Here is a 27,084-nt window from a genome sequence, read left to right on the forward strand (position 1 = left end):
AAACGTAATCGTTATGACAGAGAGGAAATTTGAGCTATATCTTTGCCAGATCCATAAATCATTAATTTCTAAAGGTGTTTGTGCTTTGACGTATCATTTCTTTCTTATTCAAATTGACTCTCTTCCATACAGAGAAAATATTTTTACAAAGATGCACGGCTTTTCCTCACTGTCTTTATTTGCACCAAACATATGACATTATTTCTATCAGAGGTACTTTCATTCTCCAGCTGAGCGGTAATGTGAAATAGCTTCCCTGTGATCCACACGCTTCCCAGCTACAGGGCGGTGAAAAAACGATATTACTAAAGCTCACTCATTTGTAAGTTGAGATTTTTCATAGTAGCTGCTAATGTGCTTTTGTTAATATTATTGCCTGAGTTTGATTTTAGTATCAAACGTCAGAATACTATTACTAAGCCCGTGCTTCCTCTGAATAGGTGAACTGAATTACGTGGAATTGATCCTGTGCAATTTCCTTAGTTTATCAGAAATTCAAATGATGCTGTGGTAGCCATCCATACTGGGACCAAAACACTCCATGAGTCTGAATTGTCCACAGAATTGTTGGTGATGAAGGAATCAAGGAAACTTAACACACTAAAGAAACTTCTCGGCCGAGGCGGGTGGATCACGAGGTCAAGAGATCGAGACCATCCTGGTCAACATGGTGAAACCCCGTCTCTACTAAAAATACAAAAACTTAACTGGGCATGGTGGCGCATGCCTGTAATCCCAGCTACTCGGGAGGCTGAGGCAGGAGAATTGCCTGAACCCAGGAGGCTGAGGGTGCAGTGAGCTGAGATCGCGCCATTGCACTCCAGCCTGGGTAACAAGAGGGAAACTCTGTCTCAAGAAAAAAAAAAAAAAGAAGGAAACTTCTCATGGACAAGACAATTGAGCTTTTCAACAGTGATTCGGCTATGTTCAGATAAACTCGTCCACCTTGTTTTAATAATTTAACAATTGTGCAAGCAGAACAATGAGTACATCAAGTTCCCTGTAGAAAGATTTGGTGCAGAGTTGCTTGTTTTACATGATGTTTTAATTAGATTTCCTGTACTTACTTTTCAGTTACATTTGACAGTCTTTTGTAAGTACTTATGCACAGCACCAAGGATATTAGTGAAGAAGGCAGGAGAAAACCCACATTTGCACAAATATGAAGCTAGTCTTGGTTCCTTGGGGAGATAAACTATATTTTAGGTGTAACTAATACTACTAAAATACAGCATAGTACTTCCTTAGTAATGGGTATATCTTGTATCCCTATGTAAGAGGGTTGAGCTAAAAATTATTATATTTTCCATCTAATGAATGAAGTTGAAAAATCCACGGGGATACAACATGGATCCTGAATATGGGAAACCATATAATAGACTGCGTTTTCATGCAGTCGTGTTCTGTGGCTGGATTACTTGCTTCAAGTAGTCATGCCTCCATGTATAATTATTCTTTTTGCTCTGTGCTTATCATTGAAAACTGTCTGTTGATGTGCAATTCTTTTGGTTCCTGTGTGGATTTCCTAGGTTTCAAATGATCTGTACCATACAGAATAGGCAGTGGCCAGTCTCTTACATAACACTGATCATTCTGTGCCATTTAATCTTCATGTTTGAACTATCAACACTATATTACATACGAAAAGTAAAATAACTCTGTAAACTCTGACTCAGCACAAAAATAAACATCTTCCATTACTGAACCAGAATCACTCAGAACAGTCTAGATCTCTTCTTACATCCAAGCTAGGAAATTAATGATGTTTTCAAAGATATTTTTTCAAAGTTTCAAATGTACGTAATTTGATGACACAAGTAGATGGGTCAACATTTCCCGACTGCAGCAAAAACATTTGTGCTAAATATGTGGGTGTCAGGGAAAAGTAAATCAAGTAGCAGAAGAGCTTGGTTGACTACCTGCAAACACCTGGATTTCAGAAAGGTATCATTCATACTGGAGTGACTGACTTAACAATTTTCCTAATACTCACCAGGCTTACTTGTAAACTCTGAATCCAGGTTTATACAGGAGCACTTGACCAGGTAGCTGGCATGGGGCACATGTATATAAATAAACAGCATGAATGAAAATAAACCACATTTCATTTATATTTCACACACACACACACACACACACACACACACACACACACACACACACAGCAAGAGTAGAAAACAACCCTTTTGTCCAGTGCTTTAAAAAGATTTCACAGCCTTTGTTACATTTCATGCTGTTGCTTGACAGGTCAAGGCATTGTAAATATTTGATGTCTAAGTAATTATTTTTATGGCTGCTAATGGAAAACAAGGTTCAAAACACATAGCAGAGCACTGCTCAAAAGCTTAGCATTAATAAATAGTCCAGAGCAAGAGCATTAATTTGAACAGAACAAGTATTCTTGTCTTCTACTTTATTTGAGAGTTCAAAAGATGATATTGTACAACTACTGTTGCCTTTACTGTGTAGATTTCAGCCACCAGTTAGATGTCATGGGTCCTCTGGGAGGAACTCACAGGAAGTATATTTTTAAATCAACAGAAATGCTGACACTCTCAGAATGGGGGCTGAGTATTTACTATGAACTGTGGTTCTTTCTGGGTCAGGTGCTTTTGCAAAAAAATGGCTCTGCAAATATCCTGGTCTCATCAGAGGCGACCTGGTGAATGTTCCTTTCTCAGCAGCCGTGGAGCAAGCTTCCCAGGAGGCTTTTCCCCCATTTGGGCTTCAGATGGCCCTCATGCAGTTTTAACAAAACCTTGGGAGAACCCAGTTCAAAGAGACAGTGCTATGTGTATGCACATCTGTTTGATGAGAGGATGAGAGTAGATGTTTCAGACATTTTTAAAGGAGTTCCAACAACAGACATTGTTTCAAACTGAGCCTTTAGCGCAAAATGCAGGCATTTGGGGAAACTTTGTATACAAAAACAATTAGAAATTTGAAGTGTAAAATATATTAAATCTTTAACCATAAAATGTCCACGACAAGATTCAAGACACCCTTGCAAAATGCCCTTCACAACGTAGTCTCTTATTTGTTTCTGCAAGCTGTTAGCTAATAAGAGGAAATTGATACTTTGGATGATTTAGTGTGTTCCATCTATCTGTTTTGGCTGTCTTTAGCCACCAAAGACTACATTAACCATAAAAATATAAAAGAAAAGTAGCATCAGCAACATGTTAATTAATATAATTACCATAAAACATCGATTATGTTTACATCTCATGAATGGTGGCAAACAGAGGTAAGAGACATTTACAATCATGGGAACCAAGATTTCTTCCTTTGATGAATAAGATGATTACTGGGAATATTTTATTTCTGACATAGGCGTCAAAAGTTTGGAAAGAAAGGATGGCCTTAAGAGATATTGTCAAAGAAGAGATATGAATGATTCTGAGGCCCCCAGTATATATTACCTGGTAGATAAACTGAAGGTTATCAACCAAAACAGACTTTCAGCGATGCTAGAACTTGAGATGGGTTGGTGACCAGTACCCATGAACAATCACCAAGGAAGAAAATTTAAGGAGGCGCCTTAGATGGCAAAAAATATGGAACTAACCTTAGTGCCCATGAGCCAATGAATGGTTAAAGAAAACATGGCATATATATGCCATGGAATACTACTCAGCCATAAAAAGGAATGAAATAATGTCTTCAGCAGCCACTTGGATGGAGCTGGAGTTCATTGTTCTAAGTGAAGTAACTCAGGAACGGAAAACCAAACATCATATGTTTTGATAAGTGGAAGCTAAGCTATGAGGAAGCAAAAGCATAAAAATGATATAACAGACTGTAGAGAGACCAGGGGAACATTCGGAGGGAATGAGGGGGAATAGACTACATATTGACCATGGTGTACACTGCTGGGGTGACTGGAGCACTAAAATCTCAGAAATCACTGCTAAAGAACTTATCCCTGTAATGAAAAGCACTGGTTCCCCCAAAACTATTAAAATTAAAAAACAAAGCAGAGCTGCTTTGGGCTGGAGCTTTTCTTGTGTCTCATGTCATTTGGATTATTGAGCAGAAAAGGAGAAGCTAAATTTAAAAGCTGTGTGTGTGTGTGTGCACCTGTGTGCACACACATACCTGTATATAAAATGATGTTAGGGCCTTCAAAAACTATGAAAAAGATTTCAGTTATAAATTTCCGGATCAAGTCTCTAGTGGAGCAGAAGGTAGATCAAGGCTGAGAAAATTCTTAAGAAGCTTGAGAGACAGAATAAACACCTCTGGGATTATCTAGTGTGGAGCCTTTGGTATGGCTGTGGGCAGAGCTGGAGATCATCCACTTAATTTGAGGAATGGCAGAGTTTACCTTCTGACACACCCACTGGGTCAGGGCAGTCCACTGAAGAAACAGGTACATCTATGTGTGTGATGAAAATAGTCTGTCCAGAATCTGGAACATACTACCTGAATGTAGCTAAGGAAATGGCCTGTCCGTGAGATTTACAGAAGGCGTACCTGTTATCAATGTATTGCTTCTTGGCTCTTCATCCACCCTTGATTTTCTGCTGGTGATACCAGAACCTTTCTCCCTTGACAGGTGGCAAGATGCCATGGAGGATGGTGGAAAGACACTTAGGAGAAAGGGGCTTCTGGTTTCCTCATTCTTTACTTTCTCTTAGCTCTTTGCCTGTGGAGCGCTCTGCATTTGGCTTCAGTGGAATTGTTAGTGGCTTCACACATTCCACCGATGCCTGTACCGATTTCCCATGGGATGCCTGTGGTTCCTTCCCAGTAGGTTATGCAGATGCCCCAGCCAATTTTCCAAGAATTGCAACAGGAATTCGCCCTTCCCAGTGGCCCTGGTGAATTTCACTGGCTGCTCCCTGACCACCACCAGCCTTGGCCACCAAATATGAACCAGCTGTGGCCCAGAACAACCCAGCAAACTCCTTCTGGGCATTCCCAGCCATGGCGGGGGGAGTGGGGGCGGCCTCGCTTTTCCTGTTTGTTCTTTCCATGGAAACTCTCTTAGTTGTCTTGGGCTTCCATAGCAAAATCACACGGACCAGGTGGCTTCAATAACATACATTTATTTTTCTCACAGTACTGGAGGCTAAAAGCTCATGACCAGGTGCCGGTAAACCAAATGTTTAGAAATAGCTTTCTTCCTGACTCGCAGATGGCTTCCTTCTCTCTGTGTTCTCCTGGGATCTTTCTGCTGCGCATGTGTTCTGTGTCCTATTCTCCTCTTCTTATAAGGATAGCATATCAGTCATATTGGATTAGGGCCCCGCCTTTATGACTTCATTTCAACTTACTGGCCTTGGCCGGGCACAGTGGTTTACTCCTGTAATCCCAGCACTTTGGGAGGCCAAGGTGGGTGGATCACCTGATGTCGGGAGTTCAAGACCAGCCTGGCCAACATGGTGAAATAAAATAAAATAAATAAATGTACTCACCTCGATAGAGGTCCTGTCTCCAAATGCAGTCACACTGAGGGGTTTGGAGCTTCAACATATGCATATTGGGAAGACACAATCCAGTCCATAACAGGCATTCTCTCTCGACTGGAGGGTAGTCTTAGGCATCCTCTGTTATTTCCATTTGGTAATTCCTCTAAACGGCTAACAATTCTTCATTTCCTGTACAAATTACTCTGTGGTCACTGCCTCCTGGCAGGACTTGACTGACATAGCAGGTAAGGTGATGTCTCAACAGATCCCATCTCCCTTCTTGTGACAGCTTCATGTATAGCAATGAGCATTGGCTTTGCTCCCTTCTGCTATCCCATGTAGTTAGTCTGAGTGTGCTGGCTTTAACCTAGGCCTGTAGACATGATTTCATATTTAATCTATATCCATCCTGAGACAGGATTCAGTCATATAGGAGCAGCTACCTAAGCTTGCTAATGAGGCCACTGCCATGGGCTACTTGGCCTCCTCCTCTAGAATCCCTTGATATTTTGGTTGAGGCAAAGTAAATTCACCTTGATGTCCTGCCATCACACAGTGGATTTCTGAATAGGGTGACTGTTTAGAAATGTGTACTCCTATGTCCTGTTTGCCTTTCTGAATACTCCAAAAATCATTTAAGGAATTAGGACCACTGTATGCACCTCTCAGAAATGTGCTAGTTATGCTGGGATTTCCTTCTCTGATAAAATCACTGCAAACCCTAAGCTCCAACGTAAGTATGTCTCATCCTGCTCTGCATTTGTGAGTGGCTTCTTGGCCAAGCAAATCAAGGAAGAACCCTATGAGCCACTGAGGTCTGCTCACGTGTCAGTTACATTTATTCTTTCGGCACTTTTTAAAAGGGGGTTATACCCGCCCTTCCAATGGCATTGACTTTGACAATGCAGAAAATAAGCCTTGCGTTGCTTCCTCTACGACTACCTCCCCAACTCCCAAATTTATACTAAATAATTCAGGGCCTTTATACGTTGTCTGATTTGGCATAAGTAGTACTGATTAGTATCAAGAAAAAAACCCTCTTTCTATCTCTTCTTCTTTCTCTCTCTTCCTTCCTTCCTTCCTTCCTTCCTTCCTTCCTTCCTTCCTTCCTTTCTTCCTTCCTTCCTTCTTTTCCTCCTCCTTCCTTCTCCCTTCCCTCCCCCTTTCCCTTCTCTTCCATCTCCCTTCCTTTCCATTTCCCTTCCCTTCCCTTTGTTCCCTTCCCCTCCTCCCTTCTTTTCTCCTTCCCTCTCTTCCTTCCTCCCTTCTTTCTTTTCTTCTTTAAAATAACATATTACCAGACTTAGAGGACAGTAGCTTCTGGTAACTAAAGGCCCATTTTGAAGGCCCAAGCAAGTTTGGAGGAGTTGGCATAGAATGAAACCCCCATAAGAGAAAAAGGTAAATTGGGAGAGACTGGAGCGGGATTGGATGTGGGAGCTGCACCTGTCACTGTCATGAGGCAGGGACTCAGAAGGGAAAGAGAAAACCATGACTCAGTTTCTTGCCCCAATCAGGTCAGCAGCGTGGCCAGATCCTTGGATAAAGAAAGGCACCCAAAGAGGGTTCTAAGGTAATTTGCCATGAGGGAAAAGATAAAAATAAAAAACAAAGCCTATCGTCCACTTCGCCTTCTAAATCTTCAGCAAATTCTATGTTCTTCATTAGCATTTCCAGAGCCAGAAGCCGTTTTGGAGCTCTGCATCCTAGCACTGGAGTTGGTGTCTGTTTGGCCGGAGATGGACAGACTCCAGGCAGGGACAGCCCACATCTGCAGCATCACAGAGGGGAGGAGACGCAGGAACTAGAATTCTGAGCTGCTCCTGCCGCCTGCTAGTTGTTAAGGTAAGTGGCTTCACCACTCTGTGTCACCATTTTCATTTCCTCATCCATAATGTGAAGATAATACCGTGACAGTGATCTCAGTCGTGAGACGTACGTGTTCACACACATGCTGAGGCAAACTGACACACAGTGGGCACCTAATCGGTGTTGCATCTACCTCAGTTTCGTGTGCTTTTGAATAATGCCATAGTTTGATGCTGGTCATTAATTTATTTCAATATATTTATTCTCTTCTTCAGAATATTTGTTGATTCAACAGACTTACACATAAAAGCAAGAGCTAAGTAGCACATAAATGCTGTATCTGCCTAATGAAGCCAAATCTCTGTCTACCATTTAAGTCACTCAAAACCTGCTATAGTCTCAAGTTCATTTGTGTATTCAATGAGCCCCCTTTTTGCCTAATATCCAGATACTTTGCTCACTATTATAATATCATTAAGTCAGATTATGCTTCTTGGAAATTGCTCTAATGGCCGAATTAAAAGAAAACATAAGTGGAATCTGAACTGGAAGTTTCTTGGTTTTGCTAATTTTGGAAAACTTAATCCAGTAAAACGAAGAGTGAGAAAGTCATGTTGCTAGGAAGGAGAAAAGAAAGACACTAATTCATGACTCCCTTTTCATGCTTACCTGAAAACTAATCACAAGGAAAAATTATTATCACATTTATATTGTAAATGTGAGAAGACTGGCTTCCCTGGCTTTAAAATTAGGTATGCAAGCACCGCGCAAGTTTCAGCCGTGAAAGGGAATCTGAGCGTGCTGGACGCTCTTGCTTCAGCCTTGTGTCTGTTTCTTGCTTCTTGCTGTGGTCACCATTAACCCAGCTTCTCAGCTTGTGACATCAGATTCTGTTGTCAGGAGCTCTTCCTCTGGACGTAATAACTGATTTGATTTCTCTGGCTCTGGCCTTCTTCTCTCATCTTCCTCTTCCTGAATGCTCTCAGGAGTCACCTCCTCGGAGAAGCCACATCCTTCCCCCCCACTTCCAGTCCATCTGAATGACCCTATGACCAAGTCTCTGTGCTTCTTTCAAGAAACGATAGAAAATATATCAAACATCATTTATGAAATATGCATTGTACACTAAGCTTCACTCCTATTTTTAAGACAGTCAAAATAATCAGGGTATTTTAGTCATGACAAAATCAATTTCAGGTGTTGAAAGTTATCTAAATTTGTGTATCACGGGACTCTTCTGTTTCACGTAGCAACATATAAACTACTTGATGGGAAGTTGCCAATGTTTGTGACCAAAGAATCAAATAACTTTAGATAAATCATTTTATTCCCAGAGGTACGTCTAAGAAGAAAGGTTTGTGGAGCTGAAAATGTTGAAAGGTTTATTTTCAATGAACATTCAAACCAAAGGGAAAACTAAAAAGAAAAACACAAGATACAAGAAAACAAAATCCCAGCAGCACAGGAAGCCATAACCTTGGAGAAGGAAACATGATGAAAATGTCAGAAGCACCTATTTTATCCCGATGCAGGTGTCACAATCTGTTTGCTGTCATACTGCTGCACTCCGCTAACCTTTGAAAATCAGACCACTGGATATGCCCTCCTAATTTCCAGAATCTAGGACTAGTTTAGTATTGAAGCAGGAAATATATAGGTAGCACTGGTTTTCTTACCAGTGACCTCATATCAGTGAGTTGGAGCAGAATGCAAAGCCCCAGTGAAGATCAAGTATCAGTGGGAATGACATGGCAGGCACGGTGAGGGCTCCTCACTTAATGGACCTTAACCCAGCAACTAAGTGCTTTAAGGATATGGGTCCAAGTCAGTGGACTTGCCCCACACATCACTGCTTTCTTTGTTTTGTTTTGTTTGAGATGGAGTCCCGTTCTGTCTTCCAGCCTGGAGCGCCAGGGGCATGATCTCACTTCAACCTCCTCCACCTGGGTTCAAGCAATTCTCATGCCTCAGCCTCCTGAGTAGTTGGGAATACAGGCACGCACCACCATGCCTGGCTAATTTTTGTATTTGTAGTAGAGACAGGGTTTCACCATGTTGGCTAGGCTGATCTCAAACCTCTGACCTCAGGTGATCCAGTCACCTTGGCCTCCCAAAGTGTTGGGACTACAGGCGTGAGCCACCATGCCTGGCCTTGCTTTCTTAATCCTTTGGGAAGCCAGTCCTGAATTTCAGTCATCAGTTGATAACACATTGAATTAGGATCTACCGAGTAAAAGGGAGCTCAGAATACTTGGCTCACTGCTATCTATACCACTGAGGAGGCCTGGGTTCTCCCAATAGCCGTAGAAAAACATATATGGTATTCTGAAGTATCCTGCAGCCACGTACTGTTAACAGGCACTACTGGACTTAGAGCGGCTTGTACAGAGCCTGTGGAATCTGGCCTTTTCATAAGACAGACCTTCATTTTCTCCCATTACCTCAAGCCACTTAACTATATTCCTATTCTGTTATCTGAAGCCTGAGCTCCTATCTTGGGAACTGGCTTGCCACGCCAATACTGCTAGGGATGGTCTTCCAATAACTCAGTTTAGTTGTCTTCAGCTCTGTCTCTGTTTTGCCTCTGAGAACAGGTGTCCCATCCATAAAACCCAAACTTGTGCCATGACCCCTCTGCTTGTTGACTGATACAAATCAGCTGCACATGGTGGCTTTCACATCTGCACATGGTGGCTGCATAAGGACCCTTTTCCAGGCTCTCGTGCAGGAAATGTTCCTGGATTCCGCCATCTGTCTTCTTCTAGCCTTCATGCCATGGCCTGCCTGATGCGTGAACCTTGCAATCTTCCTGTATCTTGATCCACCACTTCAGATTCAAGGTTAAAACCAAGTGGGCTTGTATATAAATGTTCCCCTAAGTATCCGAGTTCTGAAAATCATATTGAAACTCCCTGTGTGCTAGATACTGTGTTAGGCCTTGTGGGCATTTCAATAAATGAAACATAGCCCCGACATTCACGATGCTACGATGCTTTCCTCTGGTAGGAAAGACAGAAAAGTACACTGACACTACAAGGTTGGTAAATGCTGTTGGGGCTCAGAAAATGACACCTCCATATGAAGGCCTCAGTGTGTGATGCTCCCTTCCCTGTGTCCATGTGCTCTCATTGTTCAACACTCACTTATGAGTGAGAAAATGTGGTGTTTGATTTTCTGTTGTGTTAGTTTGCTGAGAATGATGGTTTCCAGGTTCATCCATGTCCCTAAAAAGAACACAAACTCATCGTTTTTGATGGCTGCATAGTATTCCATGGTGTATATGTGCCACATTTTCCCTGTCCAGTCTATCATTAATGGGCGTTTGGGTTGGTTCCAGGTCTTTGCTATTGTAAACAGTGCTGCAGTGAACATTTGTGTGCATGTGTCCTTATGGTAGAACGATATATAATCCTTTGGATATATACCCAGTAATGGGATTGCTGGGTCAAATGGAATTTCTATGTCTAGGTCCTTGAGGAATTGCCTCTCTGTCTTCCACAATGGTTGAACTAATTTACACTCCCACCAATAGTGTAAAAGTGTTCCTATGTCTCCACATCCTCTCCAGCATCTGTTTTGTCTATATCTTTGGTTCTCTTCACTCCAAAGGCTCCCATGTCACATAAAACTATGACCACATACATTTGTTATGCTTTTTCTCTTGTTAAGCTGTTTTTGTTATGGAGTATCATCTATGACAATTATGAGGAGGAGGAAAGGGATCACCTTGTTATAAGTAAAATTTCCATGCCGCAAAAGACATAGAACTTGAAGATATATCCTCTCAGTAAGGCCGTTTACTTCTATAGAAGGGTGCAGCTTATAGGTGGGATGGAACAATGGCAGCTACATGCTTGGACAAGGGGAGAAGGGGTACTTAGGCCTGATGGGGGTCATCCCTACTGCTGTGTCATCCCATAATGGCTAGGGTTAGTCCACACAAGCTAGACTAATCCCAATTGGCTATTTTACAAAGAGGAGGGGTCCAAGCAGGGGTGTCAGGGTGGGTGTTTTGGCTGGAAGAACGGTTACAGACATGTCAGAGCAGGCAGCCAGGGTGCTTCCGGTGACTAGGATTAGTCAGGATGAGGCGGGGGCAGGGGAGCAGATGTGAACTGCTGATTAGAATAAAGAAGTTAAACTGTGAAGTAGAGAATTAAAGAATAGGAGAGCTGAACATGCGGACATACTTATTCTTTGAAGAGAAACCTGGGGTTCACTATAATAACCTCCTTTCTGCCCCTATGGTTCCATCATAGCCATGATTACAGAATGGTGTAGGAGCTAGGACCACTTCCTTTGTAATAATGTTACTAGAACGTTGAATGGAAGTGGGTTCAAAGAGACAGTGCATTACAGGAGCCAAGTATGATGAACCAGTTAACTTGGTCAAGGTTAAAGCCACAATCAAAAACACACTTTTTTTTTTAAGGCTGAGCTTATCCAATAGTCTCTCAATAAAGAGAGAGGTCGCTGTCTCACATCCTTTCTGTATATTTCTTACCTGACAGCAACAGAAAGAGACAGCCTCTTGCCTGAGAGTACCATCGAGGTGGGTCTGCTGTTCTAAATCCCTTTCCCACTGAGTTCTTCTCATTCATTGGCCTTGCTTTGTGTCTAAACCTCTGATCTTTAGGGCGCTGGCATTGGTGGTACAGGAGCTAAAAAAGAAATTATCTAGGCAGATAGTGAGGGTAAGAGAGTCCTTGGTAATGTTTCCTTTTAATAAAAAGCAGCCCCCAAATCATTTCTTTTCTAACAAAAAGCAGCCTGTAAAATCGAGTTGCAGACATAGATAAGCAAGCTGGAAGCTTGCACAGGCAAATGCCAGCAGCTGTACCAGTAGAAAAGGGATACCTGGGGCCGCGCGCGGTGGCTCACGCCTGTAATCCCAGCACTTTGGGAGGCCGAGGCGGGTAGATCGCGAGGTCAGGATATCGAGACCATCCTGGTCAACATGGTGAAACCCCGTCTCTGTTAAAAATACAAAAAATTAGCTGGGCACGGTGGTGCGTGCCTGTAATCCCAGCTACTCGGGAGGCTGAGGCAGGAGAATTGCGTGAACCCAGGAGGCGGAGGTTGCGGTGAGCCGAGATCGCGCCATTGCACTCCAGCCTGGGTAACAAGAGCGAAACTCCGTCTCAAAAAAAAAAAAAAAAGAAAAAAGAAAAACAGAAAAGGGATACCTGGAAGCCAAGTCTATTGAACATGGAGGTTCTCGCTTCCCTTTTCTTTGTCCCCATGTATGCAGTAAAATGGCAGGCAACATGGAGATGACCTGGTAGAGACCCTATCTGCATAATACTAGAGTAGGGTGAGATGGCCAGCCTCTTGTGTGTTATGTAAATAGCACCTGGTCTGACCAGTCTTTTGGGCTCTATGTAAATCAGACACTGCCTCCTCAAGCTGGTCTATAAAACCCCCGCATTTCACCACAGAACCAGAAGACCCACTTGGGAGCCCCTCTCTCTCTGTAGGAGAGAGGAGAGCTTCTCTCTTCTCTCTCACCTATTAAGCCTCCGCTTTTAAACTCACTTCTTTTGTGTCTGCATCCTCCATTTATTGTCGTGAGACAACAAACCTGTCTGTATCTACCCCAGACAATGAGGCTGCTTTATTGGGATGATTGTTTGGAGAGCATTCATTTTGAAGACAGGTAGACATGCCGGGCTCTGACTCTTGCAAAGTTTGAACAATTTCCCTAACCTTTAAACCTCAGCCTCCTTCCAAGTCAAATGAAGCTAAAAATAACGCTGTTGAGTTAAGGCATTGTTATTGTTAAAGGGCTTAGCGTTGTTCTGATACGTACAGGATACATAATAATTATTAGTTTCTTTTTCAAAGCTGAACAGATGTGCAGCCAATTCCTGGAAATTTCTTCAGATCAAAACTCCTTTCCGATTTTCAGACAATAGAGCATCCTTTGACATTAATAGGGGTTTAGGACAACCCCAAAGACAGAAGATGTAATTGCTCACATTTAATGTGTTTTATGCCCCTGTGGCTTTGCAACTGCCATGCAACCAAAGAGCTGTTCCTCTTGCTTTGGGTGCAGTTTCTATAGGAATTCCTCTGAAGTGCTTCTCCTCATCTGCCCCTTCCTTCACAGGGGAAGTTCCTCATTTCCTTCCCTGTAATTCAAAAAATATGTATTTCTCAAAATATGGTCCATCTGCATTATATACTTTGCATAATATATTGTGTAACACTTATCAAACTCTTTTCAATTATTTTTACATATTTACATATAGAACTCGTATTTTATAGCATGCCATATTTGCGGTCTCTAGCTGCACACCCACTAACTACTTAATAAGTATTTGAGTAGGTGGAATGATTAAATGACTAGAAAAAGAAAAGAATGATTAGAGAAAATGAGTTTTTACTTGGTGCACAGCTCTTGCCAGAGTTAGTTGGCTTAGATATAATCCCTTTGATAATGATCAATAAAACTAATAATAAATTCTGTGCAAATCAAAAGCAATAGCCATTCAAAACTCCAAATCTTGAATTTATGAACTCTATAGAATTTCTGTACTAAAGTGTTCCTAATGTAAATGAATCTTTCACACTGAATTTGAGAGTTAAAGAGGAATGCTACTATACAGATAGATTCGATAGATAGATAGATGATAGATAAACAGATAGATAGACACATAGATAAATAGAAAGACAGATGGACGGATGGATGGATGGATGGACAGATGAATAGGTAGATAGATAGATAGATAAATAGATAGACAGACAGACAGACAGATATAGACAGGCAGATAGATAGATAGATAGATAGATAGATAGACAGACAGATAGATAGATAGATAAACAGATAGATAGATAGACAGATAGACAGACAGACAGATAGATTAGATAGATAGATAGACAGATAGAGAGATAGACAGACAGATAGATAGATAGATAGATAGATAGATAGACAGACACACAGATAGATAGATAAATAGATAGGTAGATAGATAGATAGACAGACAGATAGATAGATAGATAGATAGATAGATAGATAGACAGACAGACAGACAGACAGACAGACAGACAGACAGATAGATAGATAGATAGATAGATAGATAGATAGATATAACACTATTTAATCTGTTACTTTGACATAAGGAACAATAGTTACAGTTAGAAAATTATTATCATATGAGACCAGACAGCTTATTTCAATATCTGCATGCCCAATTACCTGTTTTATCAACGTGATTTCTCTTGTTACTGCTGCCTAGTTAGATCTTAATCACTGACTATTCAACTAACGCCATGCCATCTATTATACATTAAGATGTTTTATTTGTGAGTGATTTTTAATGAAATAATTGAAAGTGCTGGTTGGATATTTTTTTGCCTGCATGTCTTATAGTAAAATTCTTCTGTTGCATGATTTTCGTAAAGCTAAGGGCTGTGAATAAAATGTGCTGGTATGTTGAAACCTGATGCACTATTAATTAAATGAATAAAGCAAGACACAATTTAAACTTAGCTTTATAAGCAAACTAAAGTGAAGGCAGCTGTGTCTCATTAGCTTCTGATTTTCTGCAAAATGGAGGGGGAATGGGATATAAAAACCAGCGTTGAAAATTGAACAGCCTGTGCTTATGTTGCTATAGCTACCAGAGGTCTTTTTGGTGCTTTACTGGGTTGGCAAAGAAATAGGCTGTTTGGAATAGTTGCACTAAACACTCTTATTCACTGAAATAGTGCTGACATTTGACCACGAGCCTTCGATTCCTCCACAGAGTTAAAACATGGGTGTGAAAGGAAAAAGGAAAAATTCAAATTAGCTCATGAACATTGGATCCATTTTCCACTAAGCAAAGGAGGGAAATCCATCAGTTTAGGGACAAACACGAGAGTAGAAACATTCCAAATCACTTACATGCCACCTCTAGAAAGCTGATCGGGTGCCTCTGAATAAAACAAACCCGACTGGGAGGCTATTCAGGAAGTGGAAATGATAATGCTACACAGAACAGGGAATTGTCGTAAAGGAGCCATTGTAAAGAAAATCCGTCTGCTAGTCTGGCTCTATCGCGATCATGAGAAATACGTCCAAGAGGAAAGAATCAAAGATAGGGAGAAGGCATAAATTGCTCCACTCCTCAAAAATAAATGCAACGATTGAATGTTTCTTTTCTGAGAATTTCTATAGCAACATACAGAGTTGTTTTAATGACTACTAATTTTTTAAAAATTCTTTTAAATTCAGGGGTGCATGTAAAGGTTTGTTACATAGGCAAATGTGTCATGGAGGTTGGTTTTACAGATTATTTCATTACCCAGGTATTAAGCCTAGTGGCCATTGGTTATTTTCTCCGGATCCTCTCCCTCCTCCCACCCTCCACCCTCCAATAGGCCCCAGTGTGTGTTGTTTCACTCTATGTGTCTATGTGTTTTCATCATTTAGCTTTAAGTTGTGAGAGTGTAGATTCCTCATTGACCTAAAGAAATGAATATCATTTGACCCAGCAATCCCATTACTGGGTATATACCCAAAGGAATATAAATCATTCTATCGCAAAGATACATGCGTGCATATGATCACTGCGGCACTATGCACAATAGCAAAGGCAGGGAATCAACCTAAATGCCCACCAATGATAGACTAGAGAAAGAAAATGTGGTTACATATACACCATGGAATACTAAGCAGCCAAGAATATGTCCTTTACAGGGACATGGATGGGGCTGGAGGCCATTATCCTTAGCAAACTAAGGCAGGACCAGAAGAATAAATGCCACATGACTACTAATTTTCTAGAAGATTACATCAAGAGCACAGGGAAGTTACACTTATCCCAAGGATACTTGGTAGTATTTTATGTTCTTTTCAATGGACACCAATGGTCCCTCCAATAGTCCCACCAATAGTCTACCATTTATTTTTATGAGAGAAATGACTTCCCTACAAAACAACAACACAGTCAGAGACTCTAAGAGTTGAACACAAAGAGGACCCTACAGGCTGGTGGGGGACAAGGCCATGTGACCCAGAATTCTTTTCCCTTCAGTTTGCCTCCTCTAAGCTTTTCTGCCCTGATTGGAATCACAAACCCCACCTGGTCCCCAGTACAGCCTTCTTTATGGTACAAGTTCAAGTATGAACTACTTGACACACCATATCTTCATAAATATGTGTGAAATAAAATAACTGGGAAGGATCTCATTCAGGTCACTGTTTTAAGGACAGTTCCTACACTGCCAGCGACCTCTCCTCTGAGAGGCATGCTTCTTTTTAGGATAATGGTGATTTGCCCTGTGGATGACCTCACCTTTCCCCTTTGACACAGAAAGTGTGATTTAATCCCACTAAAATAAAGAACACCCTATCATCATCATGACATTTATAGAACAAGAGTGATATTCATAGACAAATAGCAGGCCTTTATCAGCGTATTCTTCTCACTTTTTTTTTTTTTTTTTTTGGAGATACAGTCTAGCTCTGTAGCCCAGGCTGGAATTCACTGGCTCACTGCAACCTCTGTCTCCTGTCTCCCAGTTCAAGCAATTTCCTGCCTCAGCCTCCTGCGTAGCTGGGATTACAAGCACATGCCACCATGACCAGCTAATTTTTGTATTTTTAGTAAAGATGGGGTTTCACCATGTTGATCAGGCTGGTCTTGAACTCCTGACCTTGTGATCTGCGCGCCTCAGCCTCCCAAAGTGCTGGGATTACAGGCCTAAGGCACCATGCCCAGCTCTCACTTGTTTGCGATGACAACAGCAGCTGTGTGCAACATCAGTAAATGGAGCTGCCTTGTTTCCACGATCCCACTGTCATGACAGAATTATGAGTAAAAAGGAGCGCAGTTTTATTTTTTTTTATTACAGGATAATGGCAAAAGCACAGTCAAGTCTGTTTGCCCATTGGAGTTGTGACCACATAGATGTTTTCAATATAACTCTAATGCAAAACTCATAAGTTTTAAACCAGTGTATTTGCTAACTGAAGATACCATGGTAGAAGGGAGATAAGAAAAAAAATTAACTAAGGTAAAGAATATCATTACTGGTATCATGCTATAAAAGTAAAGTAAGCTATATTTACACTCTATTACCAGTTTTGCAATGGACAAATTATATTTATTAGAAATTTTTTTCTTTCGAATTCTCTTTCTCTCTCTGTCTCTTTCTCTCTTTGCCACCTTCCTTTTCTAATTAGAAGGAAATAATTTATGTAAAAATTCACACCCAGCCATAGCAGTTGATTGGTGAACACAGATAGGCATAGACTATATTTATTGCTAATTTATTTCCTTCCTTTTTGCAAGACAATTTTAATTGAATCTGATATCAGTGAATCATTGCAGCTTGTACATTAAAAGATTGATTATTAAATTAATGCCAGATTATATGGAAGCAAACTTTGAAACAACAAATTGTTGAAAGTTTACTTTTGTTCCCAGATATGCCACTGGTAAAATGTTTGTTTGAACACATGCATGTATGTTATAATGTGCATTGTGTACTTAACAAGTAATCTTTAAGAAATGTTACAAGGATAATTTAGAAATAAAATATGGGCCTTTCTTCCACAGAAATGTTATAATTATTCTATTGGCATATAATTTTTCAACAGTAGAGTTTCTGCTCTGGCAACCTGATATTTATATGTGAACTACACTACATTATCAAATCATTAGAGCATTTGACTGACTCTGAAATTACAACATGCGAAAACGTGGATGTGAAGATTCAGGGTAACAATTTCAGGGCTTCTCAAGCAATAGCTGAAATAATCACAATACCAGGAAGGTCCACATTTTTTGCTTCAGAATAGGAATTAAGAAAGCACTGCTCTTTAACTAAGATGAATAAATAAGGCCAGACAATGTATTGGTTTTGTTTGTGTGGTGTGTGTGTGCGTGCGTGCGCACACGCGTGCAAGCACAACAGTATGTGTGTTTTGCTGTTTGCTTAATTCTAGGGGAAGTGCTAGGTGATAAAAGCAAAGGATGTTAATGTTTCCCTAAAGAATTTCCTGTTCATATGTTTCAAACTAATACAAAAAAGAACAACTCTACAGGTCTTAGATCCACTGAGTGGAAACAAGACATATATGGAGAATTTGTGTGTATTCTTGATTCCATTCACTTTGCACTATTAAATAAGACCCACATACTTTCAATTGCCAGCCATGTGAAACATCCTTAAAAAGGCGTAAGGGGGATGTGCTGTTTGTTTTTAAAACAGGGGTGCAAGAGATTGGGCAGAGTAGATCTCAGTTTTGCCTCCACTGTTGACCAGCTCTGGGATCTTGAATAAATCATTTTAACTCCCTGAAACTCAGTCAGAGTCCTTAATTATGAATGTGGAAAAATATATGTTGCTCTTAACTTCTCAAAAAAAAAAAAAATATATATATATATATATATATATCCAGAATTATAGGAGCGGCCACCATGTCAACAGAATCCCCCCTTTCAGCTTCATAATCTACCTTTCCACCCAAAGGAAAATATATGAAAATACAAAGAGACACCTGACATTCATGAAAATAACATCCAGCTGTGTTCTTTATGTTTCTGCTATCTATATCTATGTCTCCTGCACAGGAAATACAAACCAGTAAAGAAAATCGTTATTTTTCTGTTTATTAGTTGGGTTAAATCAAAAATGCTTTTCCACAGAGCTATTCAGACAGGCTGTTGTCTTACTGTCATCAAGGTATGTTGGATCGTTTCACTCGTCTCCATGCATACCAGTTCATCTGCTGAAACGCGTCACTTCATTTTTTCATCAAGTGTTTCTTGAACACCCACTAATTGTACAGCTCAGTGGAGAATAAAATAGGAGAGTGAAGCCTGGTACTTCTCCTAGGTAATTTATGTGAGCATTCTTCATAAGCCTCCTATACAGAGATGTCACATTTATTGCTGCTGTTATTCTCTTGGAAGACAATGCATGCTTAGAAAAAAAAAATAGGCACAGTAACAGATCATGAAGAAGGTTCTGCTCATTTCGCAGAAGTGTTCTAGAGCCATGCAGTCCAATAGGGCAGCAATTAGCTACGGTAGCCGTGAAGCATCTGACCCACGGCTACTCCAAATCGAGATGCACTGTAAGTGACAACTGAACAGCAGACTTTGATGGCGTATAAAAATAATATAAACATCTCTATTTACATTGTGTGTTGATATGACAATCTTTGATTATATTGGCTTAAATTAAACATTGATATTAATATTACCTTTTTATTTTGCTTTTTAAAATGCAGCTACTAGAAAATTTTAAATCCCATATGTAACTCACATTATACTTCTACTGAGTATTGTTGTTAGAGATGCTCCTGACAGCACAGGAACTTTTGAATAAGCAAAAAATAAAAAAAATAAAAAAAAAAAAGGGAAGAAAATTTTAAAAGAAAAGATGATAAAATGAGGGAATGAGTGGTCTCGTGCTTCCGGTCTTCCCTCTCAAATATGAGGCTGACAGTGAAAAAATAATCCAAATCAATGCTGTTTAGTATTGATTTGAAAACTGTAACATTCTTCCATTCTGCATTTTTGCTATTGATTCCAAAAAAGATTAAAACTAAGGAAAAAGGATTGTGGGATAAAAGGTAAGCTTGCAAAAATAATTTTTGGAGTTCCTATTTGTAATTAGGTGTCCCTGTTAGATATGGTAACAGATGACCATATTGTGGCCTGTCTGTGTCAGAGACACATGACACAGTAACTGGGGAGGAAGACGTGATGTCTGCATACTTGTCCTGAGTTTACAATGATAGACATTTCTGGATTCCCTTAAATGTAGATGCAAGACACAGTTAAAATAGTTTATTAGCAAAGTGATCCCAGAAAAAGAAAAATTGACAGAGAAGTAAAGCGAGATTGAAAAGGAGGCCAATAAAGTTACTATGGAGGCCGAATGCAGTGGCTCACACCCGTAATCCTAGCACCTTGCAAGGCTAAGGGGGGACAATCAGTTGAGGCCAGAAGTTTGAGACCACCAGCCTGGGCAACATGACAAGATCCCATCTCTAAAAAAAAATATTTTTTTAATTAGCTAAGAGTGGTGTTGCACATCTGTGGCCCCCTAGCTACTGGGGAGGTTGAGGTGGGGGATCGCTTGAGCCCAAGAGTTTAAGGTTGCAGTGAGCTATGATTTCACTATTGCTGTCCAGCCTGGGTGACAGAGGGTGACCCTGCCTCTAAAATGATAATAACGGTAATGAAAATTAAAAAAAAATAGAAAGTTACCAAGCAATTTGCCACTATGGACAACTGGAATTTATTCCCATTGCAGAATTCTTGGTCATATGCAGTATATTGGCCTCAGCATTGCCTCATATAAGGCATGAAGGACCAGAGTGCTATCATCTCTCAAACCTGTCATCACTAGGAGGGATTTTAGTCCCCGGAACTTCCAGAATGCTCAGTGCACACTCAGAGCAGCCTCCTGAAGTCTGAGAGAACTTTCAGGCAAAGCGTCACAAGCGCTGGCAGTTGGAAGTTTGGCTGGCCTGACCAGACATTGTATGTCTCCAGTGGATATGGATAACGCACTGATAATGTCTGCTCTGGGTCCTACCGCCTCCGATTCCAGTTGGTGGTGAGTCACAATTTCAAAGAAAAGCACACATCAGTGAGATAAGCTACAGTCTCCATTTTGCCATTGGCATCAAGACCACAACTGATATTCATCATATCTGCCTCCTCCCGGCCATTCTAGATTTCCCTTACCCTCAACTATTATTTCTACTGGTCTAGGTTCATCACCTAATCATATAAACCAATCCTTCATTCCTGAGAGATATGAAACCCTTTTTACTCTACCCTTGTCAGGCCGCAGTTGCTGCAATTGCCCACCCACACTTATCACTGGACACCAAAATACAAAGACATCCCCCAGGGAATCCCCTGAGTTCTAGACCTGTGCCTTCCTGTCCCCATAGTGTAACAGCTCCTCTATCTCCTGTTAATAATTAGCATGACTTTACTCTTCCCAGCAGAACAGTAGCTCTTTTCTATCTCTATCCAGGCAAGAAAATATCTAGGTTAAATGAAGCCTTTACCATGTATATCTTTTTTTTTTGAGACAGAGTCTCGCTCTGTGACCAGCTGGAGTGCAGTGGCACAATCTTGTTTCACTGCAACCTCTGCCTCCCAGGTTCAAGTAATTCTCCTGCCTCAGCCTCCTGAATAGCTGGGATTATAGGCATGTGCTACCACACCCAGCTAATTTTTTGTATTTTTAGTAGATGGAGTTTCACTGTATTAGCCAGGATGGTCTTGATCTCCTGAACTCGTGATCCACCCACCTCAGCCTCCCAAAGTGCCATGTATGTCCTCTTACTGTGGTCCTTGGTGAAAGGGTTTTCCCTTTTTGGTAACCAGGAAGTTTAGGCAAGAAGAGACAAAAGTTGCAGGGTTGGGAAGCAGTAACTATGAAGTGGCTTAAAGGAGCAATGAAGAGATGAGCCACAGCTTTCTCCACACTGTGTTTTCTGGATCCCTGTATTCTAGTGGTTGGGGACATGGTACCAAATACTGGCCGTTGCTTTAGAATATGTACTGCATTTCACAGGAGAGTGCTCTCACCTGCAGGGTGGCATCTCTGCACTGACTTGCAGAATTCTATACACCATTCGACCTTTTCTCACCACTCTGCCAAGACAGCCACACAGTTACATCATTTCTACCTTTATTTAAGGCATTGAAAAAAATATTTAAGTTGCTGTATTAGTCTGTTCTCACATGGCTGTTAGACCTGGCCAGAAATGTTGGCTCAAGGAAGCCTGTAATCCCAGCACGTTGGAAGGCTCCAGCAGGCAGATCAGAGGTCAGAAGATAGAGACCATCCTGGCTAACACGGTGAAACCCCAGCTCTACTGAAAATTCAAAATATTAGCTGGGTGTGGTGGCATGAACCTGTAGTCCTGGCCACTTGGGAGGCTGAGGCAGAAGAATCGCTTGAACCTGGGAGGCAGAGGTTTCAGCGAGCTGAGATTGCACCAATGCACCTGGGCAACAGGGTGAGACTGTCAAAAAAAGAAAGAAAGAAAGAGAGAGAAAGAAAGAGAAAGAAGAAAGAGGAAGGAAGGAAGGAAGGAAGGAAGGAAGGAAGGAAGGAAGGAAGGAAGGAAGGAAGGAAAAGGAAAAGAAAAAAATACCTGAGACTGAGACTGGTGATTTATAAAGATAAAGAGATTTAATGGACTCACAATTCCAGCTGCCTGGGGAAGGCTTACAGCCATGGCAGAAGGCAAAGGAAGAGCACAGCCAAGTCTTACGTGGCTGCAGGCAAGAGAGATGTGCAGGGGAACTGCCTTTTATAAAACCATCAGATCTCTGAGACTTATTCACTATCATGAGAACAACATGGGAAAGACCTTCCCCCATGATTCAATCACCTCCCACCAGGTCCCTCCTATGGCACGTAGCGATGATGGGAACTGCAGGTCAAGATGCGATTTGGATGGGGACACAGCCAAACCATATTAGTTGCCATTTGTCATAGTCTGTTTGGGCTGCTATCATAAAATACCATAAACAGAGTGATTCATAAGAAATAGAAATGTATTTGTCACAGTTCTGGAGGCTGGGAAGTGCAGGCTCAAGGAGCAAACAAATTTGGTGTCTGGTGAGGGCTTGTTTCCTGACTCATTGACAGATGTCTTTTCAAAATAACCTCACATGACAGAACGGAGGAGGGAACTCTCTGGGCTGTCTTTTATGAAGGGATAATGCCATTTTTGGGACAGCCCTGATGACCTAATGACCTCCCAAAGGCCCAAACTCCTAAGAATAGAGTTAAGATTTCAACACACTCATCGTGGGAGGACACAAACATTGGGAGGATAGCACTGTTCTAGCAGCTTATCTGACTAGGACTAGCTCCAGGTGTCCTTGCCAAGAGGTTGAGTCCAGAGTCATAGGAGAGGGCACCGTGTCAATAAAGTCCCCCCTATGCAGCCTCATACTCTACCTTTCCTTGGCCCAAAGGAAAATACAGGACAAATACAAAGAGATCCCCCAGTAATCCCCAACATCATGATAATCCACATCCAGTTATGTTCTGCATGTTTCTGACAGTATATATTGGCCTGGGCAGCCCCTGTGGTAAATAATCTCTTTCCTGCAATAGTAGAGGCAATACTTCTGCTATCTGGCCACTCTGAGACTGAGCTCTTTTTATCTATCTCCATGGTGGGAGATGGGGCACACCTCGAGAAGAATGGTCATGACTGTGAAATAGAAGTCTCCAATCAGACAAGAACACACAAAGAATCAGAATCACCAATGAGCACACACACAGTGATCGGTTTCATTCATAGTCATAAGAATACAAATTAACACCACAATGCAATACCATTAGGACTAATATCTTCTGTGGAAAAATCTGTGATTGCAGTAGTCTTAATGATCTCATAGTTATTATTGTATCAAAATAATTTTGATATAGATTATCAGAGATTTTTGGCATATGCTGGTCCCCATAAGTCCCAGTGACAACCTTCTGGAAAGTGAACAGATATCTGCTCAAAAACCCTTGCTGATTTGTAAATTCAGTATATTTCAAAGAAATCAAAAATGGTATTAAAACAGTCAAAATACTATTCTGCTGAGATGTCCTCTTACTCGGCGTTTTATTGTTCATATAAGAAAATGAGTAATGTTTCAGAATTGTATGTAATAATATTTTAAGGTTTTCTTTCATCTTCCTGTACAACAATAAAGATAGAAAAGATATTTCTCTTTAGTTTTTTTCTAAGTAAAACTGTCCTTTACTTACCTTTCAGAATTGATTCAGAAGAAACAACTTTGTTTTCAAAAATAAAAAAATAAGAACAAGTGAATAATAACTGATTAAAAAGAGTAATGCAATTGTTTAAAGACAAAAAAATCAGATTTGACTATGTTTTATTGATTTTCATGTAAGTTATAACCTTCATTCTAAAATCTTCTTCCATAAGAAATCCATGAAGAGTGAATTCATACAAATGTGTGTACTATAGTAGGCAAAGCATGCACACCCACTTTCACGTACTTGGTCACATATGGATAGATACATAGTCTCTTTAAACACATCTTAAGGATGTTTTTTTCTTGTAAGTTTTGCTGAGGAAAAGCTTTTATTTTCCCTCTAATAGAATTGTTCTTGGGAACTTGATTTCTTTTTCTAAAATAAAAAAAAGTGGGAAATTATAACTTGATCCAAAAGAGATGTGGCCGAATCAAAAGAACAACCTGATTCTTACTCAGCTCTGCCGCAGGTTTGGTGTGCTCCCAGAGGGGCGGAGGAACAACGATTAAACACTCTTTTGTGTTAAGCTTTAAGAAAAATATAATAATTAAATGAAGAAAACGAAAGCAAGAAAATCTTTAAACAAGGAACAAATCTGAATAAGTCCTTGGAGAGAAACAGAAAACAGGAAGTCGAGAGAAGGAAAGAGAACAAAGGAAGAAAGAATCCCAGAACACAGCATATAGTATTCTGCGCTGGAAAAGTTATAATTTAAAAATAAGTTACAGTTTAGAATAACTTCTGAAAACCGTGACAGGGGGAGCCCAGTGAACACTCTTACTGCCCACTCAAAAAGCTCCCAGCATGCACAGTCGCTACTGTATGGCACCCCCACGTATTTTAAACACAAACATACACACACACACACACACACTCTCTCTCTCTCTCTCTCTTTCTCTCTCCCTCTCTCTCCCCAAATCTTCTATAAATTCTCTAAATATCTATGATATCATAGTTTAAAACTTCACCCTGACAAACCATTGTTTATTCTATAACTGCTCTGAAATCAGCTGTTTCTGTTTTATAAGGCTGAGAGATGGATCCAGATATTCAGGTTTTGCAATAGTACGTGAAGTTCAAGGGAAGTCAGTAGTGTTTTCCTGACAATAAATAACTTTATATATTTTTAATGTCTTTAAGAAATTTGGATATTATTGAAAGATAAGTAATATAACATTTTAGAGGTGAAAGATACTTTGAGATGTCCCCCACTCATTCATTTCTCTGACTGGGGAGAAAATAATTTTCTCAAAATCTCATAGATAGCCATAGGTAGATGACATGGAACAAGAACTTTGTTTTCAGGTCTCACAGGTCTGGTTTATTTTCTCTCTATCCTGTACCACAACATCAAATGGACTAATATTTTGGATGTAATCAAGAAGCTTTTATTATATAACTTATACAAGTATCTAATGTTAAGAGCTATGGAGGCATGTAAGAATATTAGCACATGACCCAAATAGTCCTCAGAATTGAGATATGAAAAGAATTGATGGTAGAAGCTAATAATATAATCATAATAATCAAAGCTGAATAGGAGTTTAAATAGTTGAAGGGTTTAGTTCTTCCAAAATTACAAAAACATTTTATTGTGTATTTTGTTTTTAAAAAACTATTAGCTTAAATTTTTGGTAGTGTAGGCTGTATCTTCAGGGATAGAATGAGAATAATTAATAATGAATATTTAGAACTATGAACTGTATTTACTATGATAAATAAGTTGATTCTTCAGTGACTTATACATATCTCCCTACCTTTTTTAAGGTTATAAACACAGGAATTCTGTCATAATTTGTCTTACAATTAAGCCACATGATATGTGCATTTTATACACAATTTGATTTTTCTTTTAGTTGATGTATCAGCATGACTGTTAGTCTCCCTAAGTAGAAAAAGAGAAAAGCGGCTTCACACAGGGAGTAGGAAACTCCAATCAAATTTTGTATTTGAAACATTAGAAAATAAGTATAATCCCTGGAAACTTAGAGTCACATCTTTGTCAGTCTAGTGTCACATATCACATGGATCCCAAAGAGGACTTCAGTGGTTCATCTATTTTGGTGAAAATTTGTGCTCCAAGCAGAAGATTGATTGATACTAAAATATTAATTCAATTCAGAAAAATGCTTCTTGGTGAGCTCCTATTGATATTTTGATTATTTTTTTCATAACTTGAAGGATGGGTCTTGTCAAATTTCAGGAAGCAGCATTGTTTTCAGGGAAGACAGAGAATTTCTAGAATGAGAACTCCACAGACACTTATCATTTTTTTTTCCTTGCTGACAAGACTGATCATGTTTCTCTTAACTCACTGGCATCAGGCTGATAAAAAAAAATCATAGTAGACTATTGATATCAAAGAAAAACGCAAGACTTCCAAAAGGTCCCCATGTAACTCAATGATTTAAGAAAATCACACAGTAAATGACAGATTATTTTCTGATACCCAGGAATATGTATGGATTATAGAGGAGGAGCTCACTCAAGGCAAAAAAACAAAAGCTAATAAATATGTTTCTGAAATACCTGGAGCTTTAATTTTGTAAACTAATGTACATTGTCTTATTTGATATTTAACGTAACCATCCTTACCTTAATTCACTTATTGAAAGTCTGTAATCAACTGCACTAAATCACCTTGTATCCTAAGAGTCAGTGAATGAAATGAAATTAGACAACTATTTAAATGAATATTGCACACAAGGCAAGGTTAGCCATCACAGAGGAAGGAAAGAGGAAAGCTGTATTTTTTTATGAGACGTGAAATAGAAACAAAGATACTTGTAAAGCAGAATATGCTGCCCACCATGCAGTAGATTAAAATTAAGTGCAAACTCAGTGGAGAAAGAGTTTATCTTAATCATTTCATATCAAACAAATAGCAGACACTTTAAGTATAGTTGGATATCAAGAATGACTGGGATTTCTGAAAGCAGCTGTGTTGAGCAATTGCTATTCCAAGAGCTGTTCTTTTCTTTGTGCTAGCTCAGAGAAAAAAGTCCAACAAGAATGTGTAAGAATAGACTGGGCAGGGTTTAGAGGGTGTTCCACAGTTCCTTAAATTGTTGCACTTATGTTTGTGGATATATATCGTTATTAT

At 40.0% G+C, this 27,084-nt stretch overlaps 1 long non-coding RNA gene across 7 annotated transcripts in view; it reads left to right on the forward strand.

Moving 5' to 3' along the window:
* LOC103794084 (uncharacterized) overlaps window positions 1-27,084 on the forward strand; it is a 1,005,042-nt gene that overhangs the window by 310,072 nt on the left and 667,886 nt on the right. For all 7 annotated transcript variants that reach the window (XR_013520405.1, XR_013520406.1, XR_013520407.1 and 4 more), the window contains exon 5: window positions 7,083-7,259. This is a non-coding gene — a long non-coding RNA (uncharacterized LOC103794084). The remainder of the gene's footprint in view (window positions 1-7,082; window positions 7,260-27,084) is intronic.

Source organism: Callithrix jacchus, chromosome 7 (genome assembly GCF_049354715.1).
Source record: "Callithrix jacchus isolate 240 chromosome 7, calJac240_pri, whole genome shotgun sequence".
NCBI classification, from domain to species: Eukaryota; Metazoa; Chordata; class Mammalia; order Primates; family Cebidae; genus Callithrix; species Callithrix jacchus.